This window comes from Tachyglossus aculeatus, chromosome X4 (assembly GCF_015852505.1).
Source record: "Tachyglossus aculeatus isolate mTacAcu1 chromosome X4, mTacAcu1.pri, whole genome shotgun sequence".
Lineage (NCBI taxonomy): Eukaryota > Metazoa > Chordata > Mammalia > Monotremata > Tachyglossidae > Tachyglossus > Tachyglossus aculeatus.
In genome coordinates this window covers 41874648-41898711 of record NC_052098.1, presented here as the reverse complement: position 1 = coordinate 41898711, position 24064 = coordinate 41874648, and the positions used below count along the sequence as shown (strand labels likewise).

The 24064-nt window shown below is 43.8% G+C and overlaps 1 protein-coding gene and 1 non-coding gene across 2 annotated transcripts in view; one reads left to right on the top strand and one right to left on the bottom strand.

Moving 5' to 3' along the window:
* Positions 1-24064, top strand: part of PRR16 (proline rich 16) — a 240983-nt gene that overhangs the window by 56898 nt on the left and 160021 nt on the right. The gene's annotated exons all lie outside the window — the stretch shown is intronic.
* Positions 18000-18137, bottom strand: LOC119948372. Its single transcript, XR_005456772.1, has one exon. It is a non-coding gene; the product is annotated as a small nucleolar RNA SNORA7 (small nucleolar RNA).

Here is a 24064-nt window from a genome sequence, read left to right as displayed (position 1 = left end):
TCTCTTGGTGAACTCATTCGCTCCCACGGCTTCAACTATCATCTCTACGCTGATGACACCCAGATCTACATCTCTGCCCCTGCTCTCTCCCCCTCTCTCCAGGCTCGCATCTCCTCCTGCCTTCAGGACATCTCCATCTGGATGTCTGCCCGCCACCTAAAACTCAACATGTCCAAGACTGAACTCCTTGTCTTCCCTCCCAAACCCTGCCCTCTCCTTGACTTTCCCATCTCTGTTGACGGCACTACCATCCTTCCCGTCTCCCAAGCCCGCAACCTTGGTGTCATCCTCGACTCCGCTCTCTCATTCACCCCTCACATCCAAGCCGTCACCAAAACCTGCCGGTCTCAGCCCCGCAACATTGCCAAGATCCACCCTTTCCTCTCCATCCAAACCGCTACCCTGCTCGTTCAAGCTCTCATCCTATCCCGTCTGGACTACTGCATCAGCCTTCTCTCTGATCTCCCATCCTCGTGTCTCTCCCCACTTCAATCCATACTTCATGCTGCTGCCCGGATTGTCTTTGTCCAGAAACGCTCTGGGCATGTTACTCCCCTCCTCAAAAATCTCCAGTGGCTACCAATCAATCTGCGCATCAGGCAGAAACTCCTCACCATGGGCTTCAAGGCTCTCCATCACCTCGCCCCCTCCTACCTCACCTCCCTTCTCTCCTTCTACAGCCCACCCCGCACCCTCCGCTCCTCCGCCGCTAATCTCCTCACCGTGCCTCGTTCTCGCTTGTCCCGCCATCGACCCCCGGCCCACATCATCCCCCTGGCCTGGAATGCCCTCCCTCCCAACATCCGCCAAGCTAGCTCTCTTCCTCCCTTCAAAGCCCTACTGAGAGCTCACCTCCTCCAGGAAGCCTTCTCAGACTGAGCCCCTTCCTTCCTCTCCCCCTCTCCATCTCCCCCATCTTTCCTCCTTCCCTTCCCCACAACACCTGTATATATGTATATATGTTTGTACATATTTATTACTCTATTTATTTATTTATCTTACTTGTATATATCTATTCTATTTATTTTATTTTGTTAGTATGTTTGGTTTTGTTCTCTGTCTCCCCCTTCTAGACTGTGAGCCCGCTGTTGGGTAGGGACTGTCTCTATGTGTTGCTGACTTGTACTTCCCAAGCGCTTAGTACAGTGCTCTGCACACAGTAAGTGCTCAATAAATACGATGGACTGATTGATTGATTGATTAAATCAACCAGCATCTGACAGATTCTGCAATCTTGTGCCTTGCTTTAATGGGAGCAGGGAAAAATGGCAGGAGTGTCTGAAAATTTTATACCCCAACTTTGTTGTTAATTAAAGCCTTGTGGTTCAAATAAGCAATGAAATGCATGTTGAAAACCCTACCATACTCTCTCTATTTGGACTGTATTCCACTCCCAGATGTGGTAGCCATAGAGTAGTAGTATCTGGAGGACGTATTTTCTTTGGAAATTTATGAAAGTTTTTGATGCACATTCTAGGGAAAATTCCTTGAAGCACTGGATAGGAGGCTGACTTTTGTCAAGCACACCCCAAAAATCCTTTTTCTATGTCCTCATCTGAAGATGTGTGTTTTAGGCATTGTAAGTTGTTTGTGATGTTGAGTGCTCTAAGAAAGTCAAAAGGAGAAGACAAACATCACATTTTTCCCTACTGAGTGGCTCCCATGAATGTGGAATTTACTTCCTTAAAGAATACGAGACCACAGTCAGCACTAATCCTGGGGTCAAACCAATGGCCCGTGCAGCCTAGTATGGTGTCTTTGATAATAGCAGTAGGAATCCTGGAGGAACCATGTGAAGGTTACCGTCCTGACCATCTACCCTATCTTTCACCTCTACATCAAATAATATGTATTGAAAAATGTCAGCAATGGTGATATCTTTGAGCCACCTGCTCTGAAATTCATTAATTTTCATGGAATAGAACCCAAGTTCCATGAACTTCAAGAACACAACTACCACATTTTTAGCAGAATTCACTGTTAGCTTATCTGTCCTAAACAAAACCTCTGCCAAACGGAAACCATTTGCCCTTCTGATTGGAAACTGGAATATCTCAATTATAATAATAATAATAATAATAATGGTATGTGTTAAGTGCTTACTATGTGCAAAGCACTGTTCTGAGCTCTGGCGGGGGAACAAGGTGATCAGGTTGTCCAACGTGGGGCTCACAGCCTTAATTCCCATTTTACAGATGAGGTAACTGAGGCACAGAGAAGTCAAGCGACTTGCCCAAAGTCATACAGCTGACAAGTGGCAGAGTCGGGATTAGAACCCATGACCTCTGACTCCCAAGCCCGGGCTTTTCCCACTGAGCCATGCTGCTTATCATCAGTGTTCGGCTGTGTGACGTTAGTAGCCATTTGGAGTTTTTCAAAATAAACTAGTCATGATTCCTGACCGCTAGGAGCTTACCAACAAAGTTACTCTAGGTTTGGTTATCCTTTCATTGATTGACTCCTAAATATTTCATTTTCTCCACTCTGCCCTTGGGATAAAAATATGGCCAGTGAATGAAGAGGAAAACCAAGGACAAATCATTTGTGACTGCAAGAACCCGCTGTGCTTCCAGGTGCTAAATAATAAGATTCCATATGCTGGGTCCATTTGGAGATTAGAATTCAGTTTTCAATAAAAATGCTTAAAATTTATAGGACTTGACAGTTAAAAGTGCTTCTCAGGTGATATTCCCAAGAAGCGGAATGACTGTCTGACATTTTTCACTGTGCCCCAGAGCCTGATATCAATTTGGTCTTACTCCGCAAGTCCTATCAATGAAAGAAGAGGTGCATGGCCTGTGAAAAACCCTTGGGATCCATCAGTCAAACTCTTCTCCAGCTTCTATCTTTTTATGATTGCAATCAGAGTTGACCTCACATGTACAGTGTGAAGAAGATGAAAACTTGAGGCTCTACTCTTCCTAGTGGTGGAGAGTGTAGGGCAGTGTGGGGGTTTCACCTTATGCTAGACTGACCCTTGCCCTTTTCTAGTGGCCTTGGGCTGTGTTAATAAGCTACAACTAGTGACTGCTCTGATACACCCTGGGCTTCTAGGGGCACTGCACTGTCCTGATATTGAAAACTTTGTGTTCAGTAAAGTATCAGCAAAATGTGCTGAGGCCAGAATACTCAATGCTGGGTGGGAGGGGAGCTCTGAAAAATACAAGATCACAGCCATTATTAAGTACTCCTGGGAAGTACCATAGCCTATTGGAAAGAACATGGGCCTGGCAGTCAGATCACCTGGGTTCTAATCCGGACTCTGCCACTTGTTTGTTTTGTGACCTGGGGCAAGTCACTTCACTTCTCTGTGCCTCAGTTACCTCATCTGTAAAGTGGGGATTAAGACTGTGAGCTCCATCTGGGACAGGGGCTGTGTCCAGCCTGGTTACCTTATATCCACCCCAATGCTTAGAACAGTGCTTGGCATATAGTAAGCCCTTAACAAATACCATAATTCTTATTATATCTTTCATTCATTCATTCAGTCGTATTTATTGAGCGCTTACTGTGGGCAGAGCACTGTACTAAGTGCTTGGGAAGTACAAGCTGGCAACATATAGAGATGGTCCCTACCCAACAGCGGGCTCACAGTCTAGAAGGGGGAGACAGACAGCAAAACAAGACATATTAACAACATAAAATAAATAGAATAAATATGTACAAATAAAATAAATAAATAAAGAGTAATAAATATGTACAAACATATATACATATATACAGGTGCTGTGGGGAGGGGAAGGAGGTAAGGCAGGGGGGATGGGGAGTGGGAGGAGGGGGAGAGGAAGGAGGGGGCTCAGTCTGGGAAGGCCTCCTGGAGGAGGTGAGCTCTCAGTAGGGCTTGGAAGGGAGGAAGAGAGTTAGCTTGGCGGATGTGCGGAGGGAGGACATTCCAGGCCAGGGGGATGATGTGGGCCGGGGGTCGACGGCGGGACAGGCGAGAACGAAGCACAGTGAGGAGATTAGCAGCAGAGGAGCGGAGGGTACGGGCTGGGCTGTAGAAGGAGAGAAGGGAGGTTAGGTAGGAGAGGGTGAGGTGATGGAGAGCCTTGAAGCCGAGGGTGAGGAGTTTGCCTGACTGAAAAGATGGGGCAACAATTCAGTCAGGGATCTTGTTCTTTTAAGATCTTCAAAAAAGACATTAAATCTGGGATGACTTCAGCACAACAGTTACCTGGAACACTCTGACTCATAGGTAATGGAATGTTTAACTGATAGTATCCACCCGTTCCTGCCAGCCTTTCTCTAACAGGCACCCAGTAGCATGTCACCAGCAGGTGCTATAACTGTCAAGAAGGTGCAGTGCCTCTAGAAGATTTTACTTTATTGTGGGTCCTTTAAGCTGGGAGGTGTGAAGGGGGGAGGAAGAATAAGGATTCATTCTATTGTTGAAAAAGCTGTTGGTGTGGTTGCCTCATCCAACAACACCCTCCTAGGATTTCCCATCATGTTCTATGAAGTAGCATGGCCTAGTGGAAAGAGCATGGGCCTGAGAGTCAGAGGACCTGGGTTCTAATCCTAGCTCTACCACTTGTCAGCTGTGTGACCTTGGACTAGTCACTCCACCTCTCTGTGCCTCATTTACCTCATCTGTTAAATGAGGATTAAGACTGTGAGCCCCATGTGGGACATGGACTGTGTCGCACTGCATCAACTTGTATATACCCCATCGCTTAGTTTAGTGCCTGGTACATAGTAAGCACAACACACACCATAAGAAAATGCTCTCTCTAGTGCTGACGGTTGTGGGCAGATCTGATCCCGAGGGCTGTACCTAATAGTACCTTTAGAGGAGACAAAATAAAGTCCAGATATCCACTTCCACTAGGACGAGTGAAGTCGCTGCCCTCTACTGACAAGGATCTGAGGTATTACACATTTTATCTGTCAGATTATAAACTCCTTAAGAGAAGGAATTTTGTCCTCTATCTCTTATACTTTTCCAAACCATTAATACAGTCTGCACAGGGTAGATCTCAATAAATGTGATTGAATGATTAAGTTCTTGCACACAGAAAAAGACATTTCTGAAATCATCTTGAAGGCAAGTGGAGCAATGCTTTAAAAGGAAAACCCATATTTATAAAGTGCGTGTGTTAGTTATTCATTATGTGCTTCCCCAGTGGGTAGTTTTGAACCTCTTTAACCCACTACAATATGACCGAGAAACATCTGGTTTTGAAGAACAGCCAGGGAGGAAAAAAAAGATGAGCCTATTGCAATGCAAAATCCCCTAAATGCCCCAAACAGCAATCAGAGGAATGGTAAAGAATTGCCAATTGTGGAGTTTTTATATAAGACTTTAAAAAGTCACTCTACTTATGAAAGCTTCAGAATATGACAGCATTCTGCTGCAGCATCTTCCCTTTTTTGTTGTTTTTATTTAATAGTTTTCTTTGCTAGCAAGTACTATTTATTTCAACAAGAATCTCATGTTTAATGTTACTTCTGCCTCTTCCTACTGTACACACATCTTCTTGAAGATCATAGTTGAAATTTTTTATAGTGCTTGTTAATCTATGTGTCATGCACCGTTTGGAGCACTGGGGTAGATACAAGTTAATCATGTTGGAAACAGTCCCTCTCCCACATGGGGTTCCCAGTCTAACTTGGAGGGAGAATGATTTAATCTCTCATTTTACAGGTGAGGTAACTGAGGCACAGAGAAGCCAGGTGACTTGCTCAATCGGCAGAGCTGAGATTAGAACCCAGGCCTTCCATTTCCTAGGAGTGGGCTTTTGGCTTTAATTTGCATTCTTTTTTGTCCTTCTGTCTTCTCCCTCTAAAAGAGTATATACCGTTTCCTTAAGGAAAGGGGAAAACAGAAGGGGAAAATGATTTGATTAATCATTAGTGTCTGACATTCTACCTTGGGCTGTCAGTCACCTTTTTCAGAGTAACCACTTAGAAGAGAAACCTATTCAGTACCTTCAGTGCATCACTATCAGCAACTGTTCATGCCTGAGACATGAAGCACTTGTTTTTTACTTAACCAGTATTGATTCCATTTCAAATCAGTTTCTTCATCTAGGGAATGGATCAGAGACATGGGAGTGGGATAATTCTTGGGGGTCACTTGTCAGGCACCTGTGGCTCTCAGGACAGGAAATAAGTATTTCCCAAAACCTAGACTTGCCCAACCTTCTTTGGAGATCAGCTGTAATTCCCAAAGGTAGACTACAGCCACAGCCCTCCAAAATCATGCTGGGTGGTGTTTGGACACCTGCAAGAGGAATTCTGCAGGGGGTTGATTTGTGGGAGGGGACTGGAAAGGAAAGGGGTGTCGCAATAGCCCGCTAGAGCTTATGGAATGAAAACATTATAGGACCCAGCTACATACATATTTAGAGAGAGAACTGCTCTCTGGATTTGAAGATGACACAACTAAGTGGGACATTATACCAGTATATATGGATATGGCTGTAATAATAATAATAATGATGGTATTTGTTAAGCACTTACTATGTGCAAAGCACTGTTCTAAGCACTGGAAAACTAAGGAATTGACTAGCAATCCCTTCCACATCATGTTTGGGTAAAGATTGCCCCTTGCTGCACTGTATTTTTTATGCACTGTGCCTGATCATGTTTTTATTTCTCCCTCTTAGTATTGCTCTCTTCCTGAAACCTCTAGTCTGCATCACCCTATTTCTGATTGCTGCGCATCAGACTGACCCATCTAATGCCGCTGCCTCCCAATTGTCCACTGCTAGCCACAGGGGTTGTGGTTTGACTTTACTGCATCTTTAAAGCACTTCTTCTTACTTCCTTGTTTCCAGTTTCCTGATGTCAACTCACCAATCAGCAATGTTTTCCAGAACCGGCTGTCATCCAGTCACTGCCCAGTGAAGGTGTGATGCTAGAAGCATTGCCTCAACGCTATTTCTGTCTGTGTTCCAGATGATCACTGCTGATCGATCCGGTCTTGTTATTTGCCGTCTGTATAATAACAATAATGGCATTTATTAAGCACTTACTATGTGCAAAGCACTGTTCTAAGCACCGGAGAGGTTACAAGTTGATCAGATTGTCCCATGGGGGGCTCACAGTCTTAATCCCCATTTTACAAATGAGGTAACTGAGGCACAGGGTAGTTAAATGACCTGCCCAAAGTCACACAGCTGACAATTGGCGGAGCTGGGATTCGAACCCATGACCTCTGACTCCAAAGCCCGTGCTCTTTTCACTGAGCCATGCTGCTTCTCTACATCTCTATATCTCTATATCTACACTTATATTTGTTTCGGGCTTTGGCACATTAATGCCAAATTGACACACTGTAATGTACCTGCCTCTCTATTTTTACTGTTGAGTGCCAACACTGAGGTAGGCAGTTAGGTTTTTGAATAATAATAATGAAATTGTGGTATTTGCTACTTACTATGTGCCAAGCACTGTACTAAGCACTGAGGTAGATACAAGATTATCAGTTTCCACAAGGGGCTCAGAGTCTAAAGTAGAAGGGAGAACAGGCATTGAATCCCCATTTTGTAGATGAGGGAATTGAGGCCCAGGGAAGTTAAGAAACATGCCCAAGGTCAAACAGCAGAGAAGTGGCAGGGTCAGGATTAGAACCCATGTCCTCTGACTCCCAAGCCCATGCTCTTTCCACTAGGCCATGCTGCTGAAGGTAGGAAACAAGTTGGGTAACCAGTTGAGCCTGCAAAAGTTTATGGGTGGAAGACCAACAGTGCACTGAGCAGATCCAGTGACAAAATTTTTGTTCAAAGATAGAATGGTGAAGCAATTAACTTGTAATCATGGTGGGATGAAGGGGAATAAAAGCATGTGGATATGCCTGGTTTCCTCCGTATGTAAAAATTTATCCTGCATAAATTGTTGAGATGAATTATAAGTCTCTTCTGATAGCAGCTTTAATTAGAGACATTGGTAGTATCTTGATGGCACAGTAGCTGTCTGCATTGCTGCAGTAGTCAATATTTTGCCCAGTAACAGTGTATGTTTAGTTATTGGAAGAATAATAATTTACATATTTTAAAGGAGAGAAAAATGGAAAAGCAGTATCAACATTGTCAATCTCCAAAAGCAGATGCATTACAGGAAGTACTTTGTTTAATTAGATATTCAAGCTACAAAATTATCCAGAGATTTTTTTAATGGGCTAGGGAATTCGTTTAAGTACCAGTTTGCATATCATTCTCAGTATATTCCTAAATTTAAAATTTGTGTCTTTCTACAAATGCTTCTATGGCCTTGTTCAGCTAGAGAAGCAGTGTGGCTTAGTGGAAACAGCACGGGCTTGGGAGTCAGAGGACTTGGGTTCTAATCCCGGCCCCGCCACTTGTCTGCTCTGTGACTTTGGGCAAGCTATTTCACTTCTCTGTGCCTCAGTCACCTCATCTGTAAAATGGGGATTAATACTATGAACCCTACGTGGGACAACCTGATTACCATGTATCTACCCCAGTGCTTAGAACAGTGCTTGGTGCATATTAAGCACTTAATATCATTATTATTATTATTATTATTACATGAACATCAAGAACTGCCTCATTCTCCCCATCTTCAAAGTCCTACTAAAATAATATCTCCTCCAGGAAGGCTTTCCTGACTGATCACTCATCTTCCCAACCTAACCTCCCTCTGTTCTGAATCAAGTATGCACTTAAGTTCATACCTCCCGAGCATGCTGATACTTACCCTATTTCCACCGCCACAGCACTTATTTACACACCCTTATACTCTGTGTCTTCCCTTACCTGTAATTTATTTTAGTGTCTATCTTCCCCACTTGACTGAAGCTCTTCAGAGGCAGGTACCATGTCTACCAAACTCTATTGTATTCTCCTAAGGGCTTAGATCAGAGTTCTGCACCAAGTTCTCAATAAATCCAATTGGGGAATTTGGGGGAGATATAAATCATTCATTACTTTCTTGACAAGACTCTTGCTTTAGATTCCTATATCCAAGATTCTTTCAGAATGTAACTTCCTCTGGCATTCGCTCCAGTGATACTTTAGCCAAGACAGGTATCTTCTATCTTCCCCTCAAAGAGTAGCAGAACATTTTGCCCATGCTAACCTGTGGACCTATTTGGGAGTTGGGAAAATAAGCCCTTATCTCTTCCCTCTCCTGTCCTCCTCCAGGGAAACTGTTCATATGGAATAGCGCTTGACTTCGCTGATTTGAATGCTCAATAATGTTCTTTATTCCAGTTTGTGAGTGGGATTTCCAATAAACAGGTCAAAATGATGAAAAAAATTATTAACCATTTGCTTATGTGGAAAGCATTGTCCTGAGCATTGGGGTAGACCTCAGGCAAACCACTTATCTCCTTTATGCTGTTTCCTTGTCTATAAAATGGGGATTCAATACCTATTCTCCTTCCTACTTAGACTGTGAGCCCTATGTGGGATGAGAGCTGTGTCCAGCCTGATTATCTTACTTCTACCCCAGCACTTGGTGCAGTGCCTGGCACTTAGTAAGTGATGGCTCTCTTCCCTTCAAAGCCCTACTGAGAGCTCACCTCCTTCACGAGGCCTTCCCAGATTGAGCCCCCTTTTTCCTCTCCTCCTCCCAACCCCCCCAGCCCTACCTCCTTCCCCTCCCCAAAGCACTTGTATATATTTGTACAGATTTATTACTCTATTTTATTTGTACAGATTTACTATTCTATTTATTTATCACATGTAATGATGTGCATATAGCCATAATTCTATTTGTTCTGACAATTTTGACACCTGTCTACACATTTTGTTGTCTCTCCCTTCTAGACTGTGAGCCCGTTGTTGGGTAGGGACCGTATCTATATGTTGCCAACTTGTACTTCCCAAGCGCTTAGTACAGTGCTCTGCACACAGTAAGTGGTCAATAAATATGATTGAATGAATGAATGATGGTGGCATAGAGAGGTTGACTTATCCAAGGTCACACAATAAACTAAATACACTTGAGTGAATGAATGAATGAATGAATGGTGGCAGAGCTAGGACTAGGCCTCAGTCTCGAATGAATGAATGGTGGCAGAGCTAGGACTAGGCCCCAGTCTCCTGATTCCCAGACCCATGTTCTTTCTACTAGACTACACTGTCTTTCTGGGATCAAATAAATCATTCAAACTGTGAGGTCTAATCTCATGATGATTTTCAGTTTGTTTTTGGAGGAAACCACGTGCACCTGATCTCCTTGAATGTCACTTGTTGGAGAAATAGAGCTTGGGCAGTTTACTAAAGTCCAACCATTTGCTCAAGGTCACTCAGTGCACCATAGGCAGAAGATATTAGGAATCCAAGCTTGTGGAGATTTCAGTTTATTCCTTAGATAACTGAGTTGTTCCACATACAGTTTAACTCATCATTATTAGATAGATGGATACCTAGATTTTGGATGCTCCTTTTCCTATCTGTGGTCTATTCTGGGCAAGTTAAAGCCATTGGCTCATTTGCCAGTGAGTAGTTGGGAGAAGGATTTACAAGTGAAACGCAAATCTGTACAATGTCTTGTTTATTAGAATCCCAGGTAAAAGATTTAATGGAGGAGAAGATTGAAATTCTTGGTTCAAGGTTGATCTTTTTTGATTATCCAGAGATTTCACTCACCTTTGCTCTTTATCCTCAATTACCATCATCAGTCAGCAAAAGACTAAATCTGACTTAGGAAAGCAATTTGGACTCACTGTGAAGTTATGACAGTGACCTTCAAATGAATTGCACTGGGGAGAAAGTGGAGGACCTGATTTATATTGTACTCTCCCAAGCATTTAGTACAGTGCTCTGCACACAATAAATGCTCAAAAATGCAACCTACTCACTGACTGACTGCCTAGACTAGAGTGGAGGTAGGAGATTTTGTAGTTCTGACATGACTAGGTGGGGTTAGACCCACCTCTCAGGCTGCTGCAGCAATAACTGGCCCTACTTCTAGGAGAGACCAAATATCTGGTTCCAGCAGAGGTGGGGATGAGGATTTGCATCCCTAGATAGAGGAGAGGATGACTGCTGCTTCTTCTTAGGAGAAGCAGTGTGACTCAGTGGAAATAAGCAGCAGTCATCCTCTCCTCTATCTACCTGGGATTCTAGAGTCTAGATTCCCAGACCCATGTTCTTTCTACTAGACAACACTGTCTTTCTGGGATCAAATAAATCATTCAAACTGTGAGGTCTAATCTCGTGAATGGTTACTCCATACTGTTGATGATATAGTGTTACATGAAATGTAGTTCCTTGAGAATTAGAGAAGCAGTGTGACTCAATGGAAAGAACACGGTCTTGGGAGTCAGAGGTCATGGGTTCAAATCCCTGCTCCACCAATTGTCAGCTGTGTGACTTTGGGCAAGTCACTTCACTTCTCCAGGCCTCTATTCCCTCATCTATAAAATGGGGATGAAGCCTGTGAGCCCCCCGTGGGACAACCTGATTACCTTGTACCCCCCCAGTGCTTAGAACAGTGCTTTGCACATAGTAAGTGCTTAATAAATGCCATTATTATTATTATTATGTGGAGAGTGAGGTATTTATGAGTCTGCCACGGAAGTGTAATTTGCTTAAGAGACATTTGTTTGGCTTACAGTCCTCTAGACTGTAAGCTCGTTGTGGGCAGGGAATATGTCTGCTTGTAGTTGTATTGTGATAATAATAATAATGATAATGATTATGGTATTTGTTAAGTGCTTACTATGTGCCAGGCACTGTATTAAGAGCCGGGGTGGGTATAAGCAAATTGAGTTGGACACAGTCCCTGTCCCACATGGGGCCACAGTCTCTATCCCCATTTTACAGATGAGGTAACTGAGGCACAGAGAAGTGAAGTGACTTGCCCAAGGTCACATAGCAGACAAGTGGCAGAGCCACAATCAGAACCCACGTCCTTCTGACTCCCAGGCCTGTGTTCTATCCACTACACAATGCTATTTCTTTACAATGCTCTGCACACAGTAAGTGCTCAGTAAATACAATTGAATGGTGTTGTCTGGTGTTCTATCAATTCTGAAGTGAAGAGGTTGAGCTATGGTCCAACATGGCACCACCTTTCCTGACCAGTCATATGACGCAATCTAATGCTGACTCCCAGGCCCCTGACTTCCAGTCCCATACTTTTTCCAGTAGGTTATGCTGATTCTCATCACAAAAATCTTTTCATGATGTCTTCAGAGTCCCAAAGAGCTGCAGTGTCCTGTCAGGGAGACTTTGGCCATGGAAGTATGATGATATGGATTTGAGAAATGCTCAACTAAAGTCACTCCTATAGAATCCTGGGAAATGGTTTTAGGGCCCAAAATATGACTACATGAAGGTTTATTTCTTCTTTGAAATATTCACCAATTTTCTGTTGTGTAAATGCCATCTAACTTCTGGGTTCAGGAGAGGAGGCCTGAATTTTTCTGCAGATTCTTGGTAATTTGCTTCATTTATAACCAGACTGATATGACACATCACAGTCCGATACATCTGAAAGAAGCTGAAAGAAGCAAAGGGAAAAAATAAGAGTTGAGAGCCTGGGAAGGGAATTGCAGGGATGAGTAAAGGGAAGAGTAGTTAACTAAAGGATATGCCTTCGATTAAAGAAAATTGACCAAAATAATGGACTGCCCCCTACTCTGACCCAATATACCCCATTCCGTCTTCCTCTCCCATTTTATCCGTCCAACAAAAACACAGGCTGCTCAAATGACATAGGTTGCAAACACAAGTCTCAGGGAAAGTTTCTCACTCTAGTATCAGATGGTTTGGAAAACCCTACATGTCTGAATTATTATTTTCCTCAGAACTTTGAGTGTCTACATTTTGATTTCTGCTTCCTTGACAGTGTTTTCATTTTTTAAAATACTTCACTTAATTTCTTTGTAACATAATTATTCAGAACTTCTTAAATTGGTTCCCATTTGGTGGAGAAAAGCACTTGAGGGAATGTAAAGAAGAACGAATCATCTACTCAGCATAATGGCAACATATAAATATTTAATCTTTCTATACATATTTAAATATGCAAATATGTCTCAAAGCATACTTAATTCACTGGAGTGGTGCTGCTAAGCTGTTGTACTGCAAGTTGATGAGGCAGTGATAAAAGAGTGACTAACCAATGTCTAATGAGTTGAAGAAGTACATGTTCAACTTGTTAACAGCCAACTAGTCGAATGTTAATTATAGCAGAAACCCAATCAAGAATGAGATTTTTTTTTATTTCCTCCTCGAAGGACTTACTTCTTTTTTGAGTGTCTTGTATGGTACCTACTTGACAGAGATGATTTTGTAGCTTCAGATCTCTAGTTCCCAAACCCAGAGCTCTAGGGTTTGACATCCCTTGTTGGCACACATCCAGGCAAGGTTAAAAGTAAAGCAGGGGAAGAATCAAGTTATCTGCTCAGTTTTTTCAAAAACCTCCAGAGAGGAAACTTTACACCTTCAACGGGTAATTTGTATCAGAGACTCAGCATACTGACTCAGAGTGATTGTCTTAATACCTAAACTTAAATCTCCTGCAGAAGTTTTTAACACACCCTCTTTGTACTGTTCAAGGAAAACAGAGAAAAGCTGTTCATTTGACAATAACCTGCCATTGTCTTGAAGGTGGCTATAAGTCCACCCTCTCCTCAGCCTTCTTTTATCTAGGAACACTTAACCCAAATCCTTGGCCTTGTGTAGTGAGGCCTTTTTCCTCAAACATATTATTCTTCTCTCTCTCCTTCGGCTTTCTTCAAGCCCTTCACAACTTGATGATTGGAGTGTCTGGAAGGTGGGTTACTGGGGACAGAAACTGCTTCAGTGCTGACCTTCCACCGAATGCATTTCTGTTTCCACTAAATCAAGACCAGTGAGTTCTGAGCAATCAGCAATTCAGTAGAATGGCCTGAATGGGCTGAGACATCCAGAAAGGGGATGAAATGCCATCGTGAGACACATTAACACACATCATTTAAAAAGCTCATGGTGTGGCACCAAAATGCTCCAACAAAACAGTTTAATGGTGTTTATTAGGAACCTTGACAAGTTTTCATGTTTACTTTCATAGACTTAATGTAACCAGTAAAATGCAAGTCACATGCTCTTTCCTTCACCTGTTATAAGCCATTCACAGGATTGAGTTTGGCTATTTTATTCCCTTCCTGTTTTTCCTTTTTTTTATGAGGCACCACTCAGCTAAATGGCCTTTGAGGGCTTCGGTAAATAAGTCCCTTCCTCTTTTTTTAAAAAATGATATTTGTTTAGAGCTATGTGCCAGGCCCTGGTCTAAACACTGGAGTAGATACAAGTTAATCAAGTTAATCCTCGACTCTACTCTCTCGTTCACCCCTCACATCCAATCCGTCACCAAATCCTGCCGGTCTCACCTCCGTAACATCGCCAAGATCCGCCCTTTCCTCTCCATCCAAACTGCTACCCTACTCGTTCAATCTCTCACCCTATCCCGACTGGATTACTGCATCAGCCTCCTCTCCGATCTCCCGTCCTCCTGTCCCTCCCCACTTCAATCCATACTTCATGCCGCTGCCCGGATCGTCTTTGTGCAGAAACACTCTGGGCATGTTACTCCCCTCCTCAAAAATCCCCAGTGGCTACCAATCAACCTACGCATCAGGCAGAAGCTCCTCACCCTCGGCTTCAAGGCTCTCCATCACCTCGCCCCCTCCTACCTCCTCCGTTCTCTCCTTCTACAGCCCAGCCCGCACCCTCCGCTCCTCTGCCGCTAATCTCCTCACTGTGCCTCGTTCTTGCCTGTCCCGTCATCGACCTCCGGCCCACGTCCTCCCCCTTTCCTGGTATGCCCTCCCTCCGCACATCCACCAAGCTAGCTCTCTTCCTCCCTTCAAAGCCCTACTGAGAGCTCACCTCCTCCAAGAGGCCTTCCCAGACTGAGCCCCCTCCTTCCTCTCCCCCAGCACCTGTATATATGTTTGTACATATTTATTACTCTATTTATTTACTTTACTTGTACATATTTATTGTATTTATTTTATTTGATTTATATGTTTTGTTGTCTGTCTCCCCCTTCTAGACTGTGAGCCCACTGTTGGGTAGGGACCATCTCTATATGTTGCAAACTTGTACTTCCCAAGTGCTTAGTACAGTGCTCTGCACACAGTAAGCGCTCAATAAATATGATTGAATGAATGAATGAATCAGGTTGGACACACTTCATGTCCCACATTGGGCTCTCAGTCTTAATCCCCATTTTACAGATGAGGTAACTGAGGCACAGAGCAGTAAAGTGACTTGCTCAAGGTCACACAGCAGATAAGTGGCAGAGCCAGGATTAGAACCCAGGGTCTTCTGACTCTCAGGTCTGTGCTCTATCCACTCTAGGCCATGCTGCTTTTCACAAGCAGTCTCTCCTCTAGACTGTGAACTCCTTATGGGCAGGGAGCATGTCTACTGAGGCTACTGAATATAGTATCAGCCATATATGCCAGGTAAGCTGAAAGGCTGAAATGTCATTAGTGATTTTTTATGCCTTTTCCCCAAACATCTTTTCCTTTCTCTATAATTGAATGGGATGAGGCAACAAAATTAAATGTGAATAAAGAAGACTATAATAGATACTGAAATAAATATTAAGGGGAGTTCTGTCAACTTCATTCTTTTTTGGTTTGTTGGAAATTGGACTATGACTTTTAAATAAAAGTTATTAAAAAAACCTTTCATCCTCATACCCTTGAAAATGTTTTGACTTCTGCATTTATCTGGAGTTGTCTTCCTTGTTCTATTGGATATGATCTGAAGTAGTTTGCTGCTTCCCATCTGAGTGATGAGATTATTAGAATAAAAGATACTTTATTCATAGTTTATTTTTCTCAGTAATGCAGCATTAAGAATATGTTTCTATTATATTGTAGTTTTCTTTAAAAAGCCAACATAGAAACAGCCTTTGAAGCTGCCATATCAGGTGATCACTGACTAAATATTTGACAGGACTTTAGACAGTAGAGGCTTTCTTTGACTGAGATTAGCAGCTGCAGCACCACATGTCTTGAGGAGAAATAGTCACAAAAATGCTTTAGGAAAGGATGAAACAACCCTCAAAAGTTCTTTAAAGTGTTATTGTTCTTTGGCTCCATTTAGGTCAAAAAGATTCCTTTACCATGTGGTTCTACCTAGCTGGTAGCTCAAGGAAGTGTACCATTATCAAAAAAGGGAAAGAATATGACAAACAGAATTTTAAGAAATAAATTTAGAAGGTCTTTTGTGTCTAAATATATTAGCCAAACCCCCACACTCTGCTAGTCTTTATGATTCCCTCCCAGGAACAAGATTCACCACATCTCTTACAGATTGCAACAGAGATCCCACAGCTTCATCTGGAGATATGAATAAATAACACAGACATTGCCAGCTTTCAGAGCCTCAGGGTGGGGCAAGTAAAAGGTACAAATCCAAGTTCAAGGGCAATGAAGAAGGGAGAGGGAGTAGGGGAATATTTCTAATGCTATATATGTATATATCTTTACCACTATTATTTATATTCAAAGATGACACCCCTTGCAAAGTTTACCTTTGGGAATCACAACTCTAGTGCATCTTCTGGTGCAAAACAGCTTCATAAAAATAAGATGACCTTGTGTATTTAATGTGCATGCTTGAGCTCTGTCATTTTCTAGTCTAGCTCTGTTTCGTGTTCCAGACCGACTCTACATTTTTGTTTCTCATTGCAACAAATACTCTAGTTTAATTTGGTCTGCTCCTTAACTTCCCCTTCAATGTCTTTGGACCTCTTTTTCTGACTTCACCGCATTTCTGTTTCCCACAGACCTCTTTCTAAGCCTGGTTTCCATTAGTCTCTAGAAGATGGAAGGGTTATTGCCATTGAAACGTGTCTGAACTCCTACCATGCCCCCACCTCCCACCTTCTCCTCCTCCATATGGACTGAGTGAATTCTCCAGATTTGTTTGGATCCACACCAGCTCTGCCGCAAAGAATATGTTTCTCTACCAAATACATGTCTTGCTTCTTTCCTGCTTGCCAAACATCCCTCTATAGTACTATTTTATGAATCTCAGTTTGAGTGGTGGCAGGGGACAGAAGAGTGCAACTTAAAAGATAAGTATTTGAGAGTTAGCATGACCTAGTCAAAAGAGCACAGGTCTGGGGATCAGAGGATCTGGGTTATAATCCTGCCTCTGCCAAGTTCTTGCTGTGTGACCTTGGGCAACTCACTTAACTTCTCTGTGCCTCAGGTTCCTTAACTGTAAAATGGGGATTAGATATCCATTCTTATTCCTACTTGGACTGTGAGCCCCTTGTGGGACAGAGATTGTGTCCAACCAGATATCTACCCTAGCACTTAGAACAGTGCTTGACAAGAGCTTAATATAATAACAAGAAGAATGATAATGTTATGAACCCTAAATCTTGTAGTGATAGCTAATTCCAAGCATAGTCTCTGAAACACAAAGCTGATAGTAGTAGCAGTAGCCTAATGAGTTTCTCTTCTCCCCTGCTCCAGTTGTTGCTGCTTCTCTACCTTTCATTCATTCATTCAATTGTATTTATTGAGTGCTTACTGTGTGCAGTGCACCATACTAAGCATTTAGAAAGTACAATTCAGCAATAGAGACAATCCCTGCCCACACCAGGCTCACAGTCTAGAAGTCTAGAAGAGGGGGAGACAGACATCAAAACAAGTAAACAGGCAATAATATAAATAGAACTATAGATATGTACATATATACACAAGTGCTGTGGGGCGGGTGGTGAGGGTAGAGCAAAGGGAGTGAGTCAGGGCAATGGTGGGGGAGGGGGAGCTGAGGAAAAGGACACCCATGGGTGACCTGATGGTATTGTATTAACTCCAGAACTTACTTTGGCTTTGGCACATTGTTGTTGTATTATGCTGTCGAGTTGTATCTGACTTATAGAGATGCCATAGACACATCTCTCCCAGAATGCCTCACTTCCATCTGCAATCATTCTGGTAGCGTATCCATTGAGTTTTCTTGGTAAAAATACGGAAGTGGTTTACCATTGCCTCCTTCCGCACAGTAAATGAATCTCTGCCCTCGACTCTCTCCCATGCCACTGCTGCCCAGCACAGGTGAGCTTTGACTTGTGGCAGATTGCCTTCCATTTACTAGCCACTGGCCAAGCTAGGAATGGAATGGATATGCCTCTGCTTGACTCTCCCTCCTGTAGTTGTGTCTGGTAGAGTACTGGAAACTCTCCAGGTGTGATCCTGAGTGGGGTTTGGCACATAGTATGTGCTTAATAAATACCATCATTCCAATTAGTGTTATTATTATTATTATGCTGTCATTTTAAATTCTGTTTTCCATCCTATGTCTACGCATTGCTGGAAATTATATTGACTGGGTAACAGAATTTGTCAACTACTTCTGTGTCTGTTCTGTGTCGCTGATGAAAAATCTTTGGTTGTGTGTAGGGCTTCCCAGATGTAGGCTGGTACATCCCTTTGGTTTTCTTCAATTTATTGTCCGTTGTAGCACCCTGCTGAATCTGCAAACTATAATCATTTGTAAGACTTCTTGGGTATGTGCCTCTAGAGCACCGTCATTGTATATAGCGGTTGCTGAACTGCTCCCTCAAAAACCTTTGAATATGTTCATAGACTATTGAGCTGGAAGAGTTTTCCAGTGTATCAGAAATACATTTTGCTGTGATTTTGAAGATTTCTCATTCATTCATCAACCATAGCAGCCTAGAGTAGGATAATCATCACCATCATCATGGTATTTGTTGAGCGCTTTATCAAACACTGTACACAATCACTTAATACAGTGCTCTGTATACAGTAAGCATTTAGTAAATACCACTGACTGATTGTACTAAGCACCGGGGTAAATGCAATGCAATCAGATGGGATACAGTCCCTTGTACCCCATGAGGCTCATGATCTAAGGGAAAAAAGGACAAGTATCAAATCCCCATTTACAAGTGAGGAAACTGAGGCAAAGAGAAGTTAAGTGATTTGCCCAATGTCACACATTAGACAAAGAACTATGATTTGACCAACCAAGCTGTTGTGTCATAGACTAAGAATCTCAATTAATTTTTCTAGACAGCTGAACTTGCTTTACAATTTCCAGAGCCCTGGTCTATTGACCCATCAATCAACTAATGGTATTTATTGAACATTTACTATGTACAGAGCACTGTACTAAGCACTTGGGAGTGAACAATGCAATGGAGCTGGTAGACATTATCCTTGTCCACAAAAAGCTTACGGTCTAGATGAGGAAGCAGACACCAAAATAAGTTACAGATAAGGGAAATGGCAGATTATAAGGGTACGTATGTAAGTGCTGAGGGGGTGGGGTGGTGTAGCAAAGCGCTTAAGGGGCACACACCTAAAAACCTAGGTGACGCAGTGGGGAGGGAGAATTGGCTGGGGAAAAGAAGGGTTAGTCAAGGAAGGCTTGTTTTAGTAGGGATTTGAAGATAAGGAGTGTGATGGCCTGTAGGATATGAAGGGGGAGGGAGTTTCAAGCCAGAAGGAAGATGTGAGCAAAGGATTATCAGTGAGACAGACAAGAGTGAGGTTTAGTGAGGAGGTTGGCATTAGAGGAGCAAAGTTTGCGGGCTGTGTCGCAGTAGGAGATAAGGTCAGGTAGGAAAGGGGGACCTGATAGAGTGTGTTAAAGCCTGTGGTAAGGAGTTTTTGTTGAATGCACAATGGATTGGAGAGAAGAGAGACAGAAGGCGGGGAGGTTGGTGAGGAGGTTGATGCAGTTTTCAAGGCGGGATTGATAAGTGCTTGGATCAGTGAGGTAGCAGAATTGGATCAATTAATCAATTGTATTTATTGGGTGCTTGCTGTGTGCCAAGCACTGCACTAAGCACTTGGGAGATAACAACACAACAGAGTTGGTAGACACATTCCCTACCCACAAGGAGCTTCTAATTCATAGAGGGAAACAGACACTAAAATAAATTATGGGTATGTACATAAGTGTTATGGGGCCGAGGGTGGGATGAATATCAAGTACTTAAAGATTATAGATCCAAATGCATGGGCGACACAGAACGGAAATAGAGTAGGAGAAATAAGGGCTTAGTCGGAATGAAGGCTTAGTTGGGGAAGGCCTATTGGAGGAGATGTGATTTTAATAAAACTATGAAGGTGGAGAAAGTGGTTGTCTGTCAGATATGAAGAGGGTTCCAGGCCAGAGGGAGGATGTGGGCAAGAGGTTAGAGGCAAGATAGATGAGACTGCAGTACAGTGACTAAATCAGCATTAGTGCAAAGTGTGCAGACTATGTGGTAGGAAATCCGGGAGGTAAAGTAAGAGGGGGCAAGCTGATTGAGTGCTTCAAAGCTGATTTCCGTACATTCAACTCCCTTCTCAGGCCCCCGGTTCCTCCCCCTCCTCCTTCCCTCACCCCCAAAGATCTGGCCTCCTACTTCATTAATAAAATTAAATCTATCAGGTCTGACCTCCCCAAAGTCACTCCCCCCACACTTCTCCAACCCCCCGGCTCTCAACACTCTCTGCTACTCTCCCATCCTTCCCAGCAGTATCCTCAGAGGAGCTCTCCTCCCTCCTCTCAAGTGCTACTCCGGCCACCTGTGCTTCTGACCCCATTCCCTCTCATCTCATGAAATCTCTCACTCCGTCCCTTCTCCCCTCCTTAACTTCCATCTTCAACCGCTCACTCTCCACTGGTTCCTTCCCCTCTGCCTTCAAACATGCCCATGTCTCTCCCATCCTAAAAAAACCCCCTCTCTTGACCCCACCTCACCTTCTAGTTATCGCCCCATCTCCCTCCTACCATTCCTTTCCAAACTCCTTGAACAAGTCGTCTACACGCACTGCCTCGAATTCCTCAACACCAACTCTCTCCTCGACCCCCTCCAGTCTGGCTTCCGTCCCCTACATTCCACAGAAACTGCCCTCTCAAAGGTCACCAATGACCTCCTGCTTGCCAAATCCAATGGCTCATACTCTGTCCTAATCCTTCTCGACCTCTCATCTGCCTTCGACACTGTGGACCACCCCCTTCTCCTCAACACGCTATCCAACCTTGGCTTCACAGACTCCGTCCTCTCCTGGTTCTCCTCTTATCTCTCTGGTCGTTCATTCTCAGTCTCTTTTGCAGGCTCCTCCTCCCCCTCCCATCCTCTTACTGTGGGGGTTCCTCAAGGTTCGGTTCTTGGTCCCCTTCTGTTCTCGATCTACACTCACTCCCTTGGTGAACTCATTCGCTCCCACGGCTTCAACTATCATCTCTACGCTGATGACACCCAAATCTACATCTCTGCCCCTGCTCTCTCCCCCTCCTTCCAGGCTTGCATCTCCTCCTGCCTTCAGGACATCTCCATCTGGATGTCTGCCCGCCACTTAAAACTCAACATGTCCAAGACTGAACTCCTTGTCTTCCTTCCCAAACCATGCCCTCTCCCTGACTTTCCCATCACTGTTGACGGCACTACCATCCTTCCCATCTCACAGGCCCGCAACCTTGGTGTCATCCTCGACTCCACTTTCTCGTTCACCCCTAACATCCAAGCTATCACCAAAACCTGCCGGTCTCAGCTCCGCAACATTGCCAAGATCTGCCCTTTCCTCTCCATCCAAACCGCTACCCTGCTCGTTCAAGCTCTCATCCTATCCTGTCTGGACTACTGTATCAGCCTCCTCTCCGATCTCCCATCCTCTTGTCTCTCCCCACTTCTATTCATACTTCACGCCGCTGCCCGGATTGTCTTTGTCCAGAAACGCTCTGGGCATGTTACTCCCCTCGTCAAAAATCTCCAGTGGCTACCAATCAACCTACGCATCAGGCAGAAACTCCTCACCCTCGGCTTCAAGGCTCTCCATCACCTCGCCCCCTCCTACCTCACCTCCCTTCTCTCCTTCTACATCCCAGCTCGCACCCTCTGTTCCTCTGCCGCTAATCTCCTCACCGTGCCTCGTTCTCGCCTGTCCCGCCATCGACCCCCGGCCCACGTCATCCCCCTGGCCTGGAATGCCCTCCCTTCCCACATCCGCCAAGGTAGCTCTCTTCCTCCCTTCAAGGCCCTACTGAGAGCTCACCTCCTCCAGGAGGCCTTCCCAGACTGAGCCCCCTCCTTCCTCTCCCCCTCTCCATTCCCCTGACTTACCTCCTTCCCTTCCCCACAGCACCTGTATATATATATATATATATATGTTTGTACACATTTATTACTCTATTTTACTTGTACATATCTATTCCATTTTATTTTGTTAATATGTTTTGTTTTGTTCTCTGTCTCCCCCTTCTAGACTGTGAGCCCACTGTTGTGTAGGGACCGTCTCTATGTGTTGCCAACTTGTGCTTCCCAAGCACTTAGTACAGTGTTCTGCACACAGTAAGTGCTCAATAAATACGATTGATTGATTGATTGTATGGAGTTTATCTTTGATATGGAGGTGGATGGGCAACCACTGAAGGTTTTTGAGGAATAGAGAAACATGAAAAGTGAAGTTTGGACTGGAGTGGTGAGAGACGGGAGGCAGGGAGGTCAGGAAAGAGTCCAATGCAGTTGTCGAGCCAGGATATGATAAATGCTTGTATCAGCTTAATAGCAGTTTAAATGGAGAGGAAAGGGTGGATTTTAGTAATGTTATGAAGGTTGAACTGACAGGACTTGGTAACAGATTGAATGTAAAGTTTGAATGAAAGAGATGAGTTGAGGATAATGCCAAGGTTGGGGGCTTGTGAGGGGAGGATAGTGGTGCTGTCTACAGTGATGGGAAAGATGAGTTCTGTTTTGTATATATAAATTTGAAGTGTCAGCAGGACATCCAAGTAGAGATGTCATGAAGGCAGGAGGAAATGCAGCATGTCTTATTGGATAGAGCATGGGCCTGGGAATCAGAAGGAGCTGGGTTCTAATCCTAGCCCCACCATTAGCTGTGTTGTGATCTTGGGCAATTCACTTCACTTCTCTGTGCCCCAGTTACCTCATCTGTAAAATGGGGATTAAGACTATGAGCCCCTTGTGGGACAGGGATTTTGTCCAACTCAACTTGCTTGTATCTACCCCAGCACTTAGTACAATGCCTGGCACATAGTAAGCACTTAACACCACCACAACTATTAAATGCACATCTGTAGAGAAGGGGAGAGGTCAGGGCTGGAGAGGGAGATTAGGGAATCATCAACATAGAGATGGTAGTTGAAGCCATGGGTGTGAATAATAATAATTTTGGTATTTGTTAAGTGCTTACGATGTGCAAAGCACTGTTCTAAGCACTGGGGAGGATACAAGGTGTTCAGGTTGTCCCACGTGGGGCTCACAATCTTAATCCCCAATGAGGTAACTGAGGCCCAAAGAAGTTAAATGACTTGCCCAAAGTCACACAGCTGACAAGCGGCAGAGTCGGGACTTGAACCCATGACCTCTGACTCCCAAGCCCGGGCTCTTTCCACTGAGCCACACTGAATTCTCCAAGGGAATGGGTGTAGAAGGAGAATAGAAGGGGACCCAGAATCACATCCTGAGGGATCCCCACATTTAGAGGGTGGGAGTCAGAAAAGGAGTGATTTCCCACCTCCCTTCAAATCCCACCCCCACCACCTGTGCCTCTGATCCCATCCCATTGCACCATATAAGAACACCTGCCCCCTCACTTTTTACCTCCCTGACCACCATTTTCAACTGTTCACTCTCCAGTGGTTCCCCATCCCCCCAGCCCTACCTCCTTCCCCTCCCCACAGCACCTGTATATATGTTTGTACATATTTATTACTCTATTTATTTTACTTGTACATATTTACTATTCTATTTATTTTATTTTGTTAATATGTTTTGTTGTCTATCTTCCCCCTTCTAAACTGTGAGCCCGCTGTTGGGTAGGGACCATCTCTATATGTTGCCAACTTGTACTTCCCAAGTGCTTAGTACAGTGCTCTGCACACAGTAAGCACTCAATATGATTGAATGAACGAATGAAGAGGAGCCTGTGAAAGAGTGAGAATGAGTGGCAGTGAATTAGGAAAAGAAGCAAGAGAGGAAAATGTTCATGAAGTCAAGGTTGTATAACATTTTCAGGAGAAGAGAATGGTCCATAGTGTCGAAGGCAGCTAAAATGTTAAGGAGTATTAGGATGGAGTAGAGGCTGTTGGATTTGGCAAGAAGTAGGGAGGGGTTTTTTTAGCATGGGGGTACATGAGTATGTTTGAAAAAA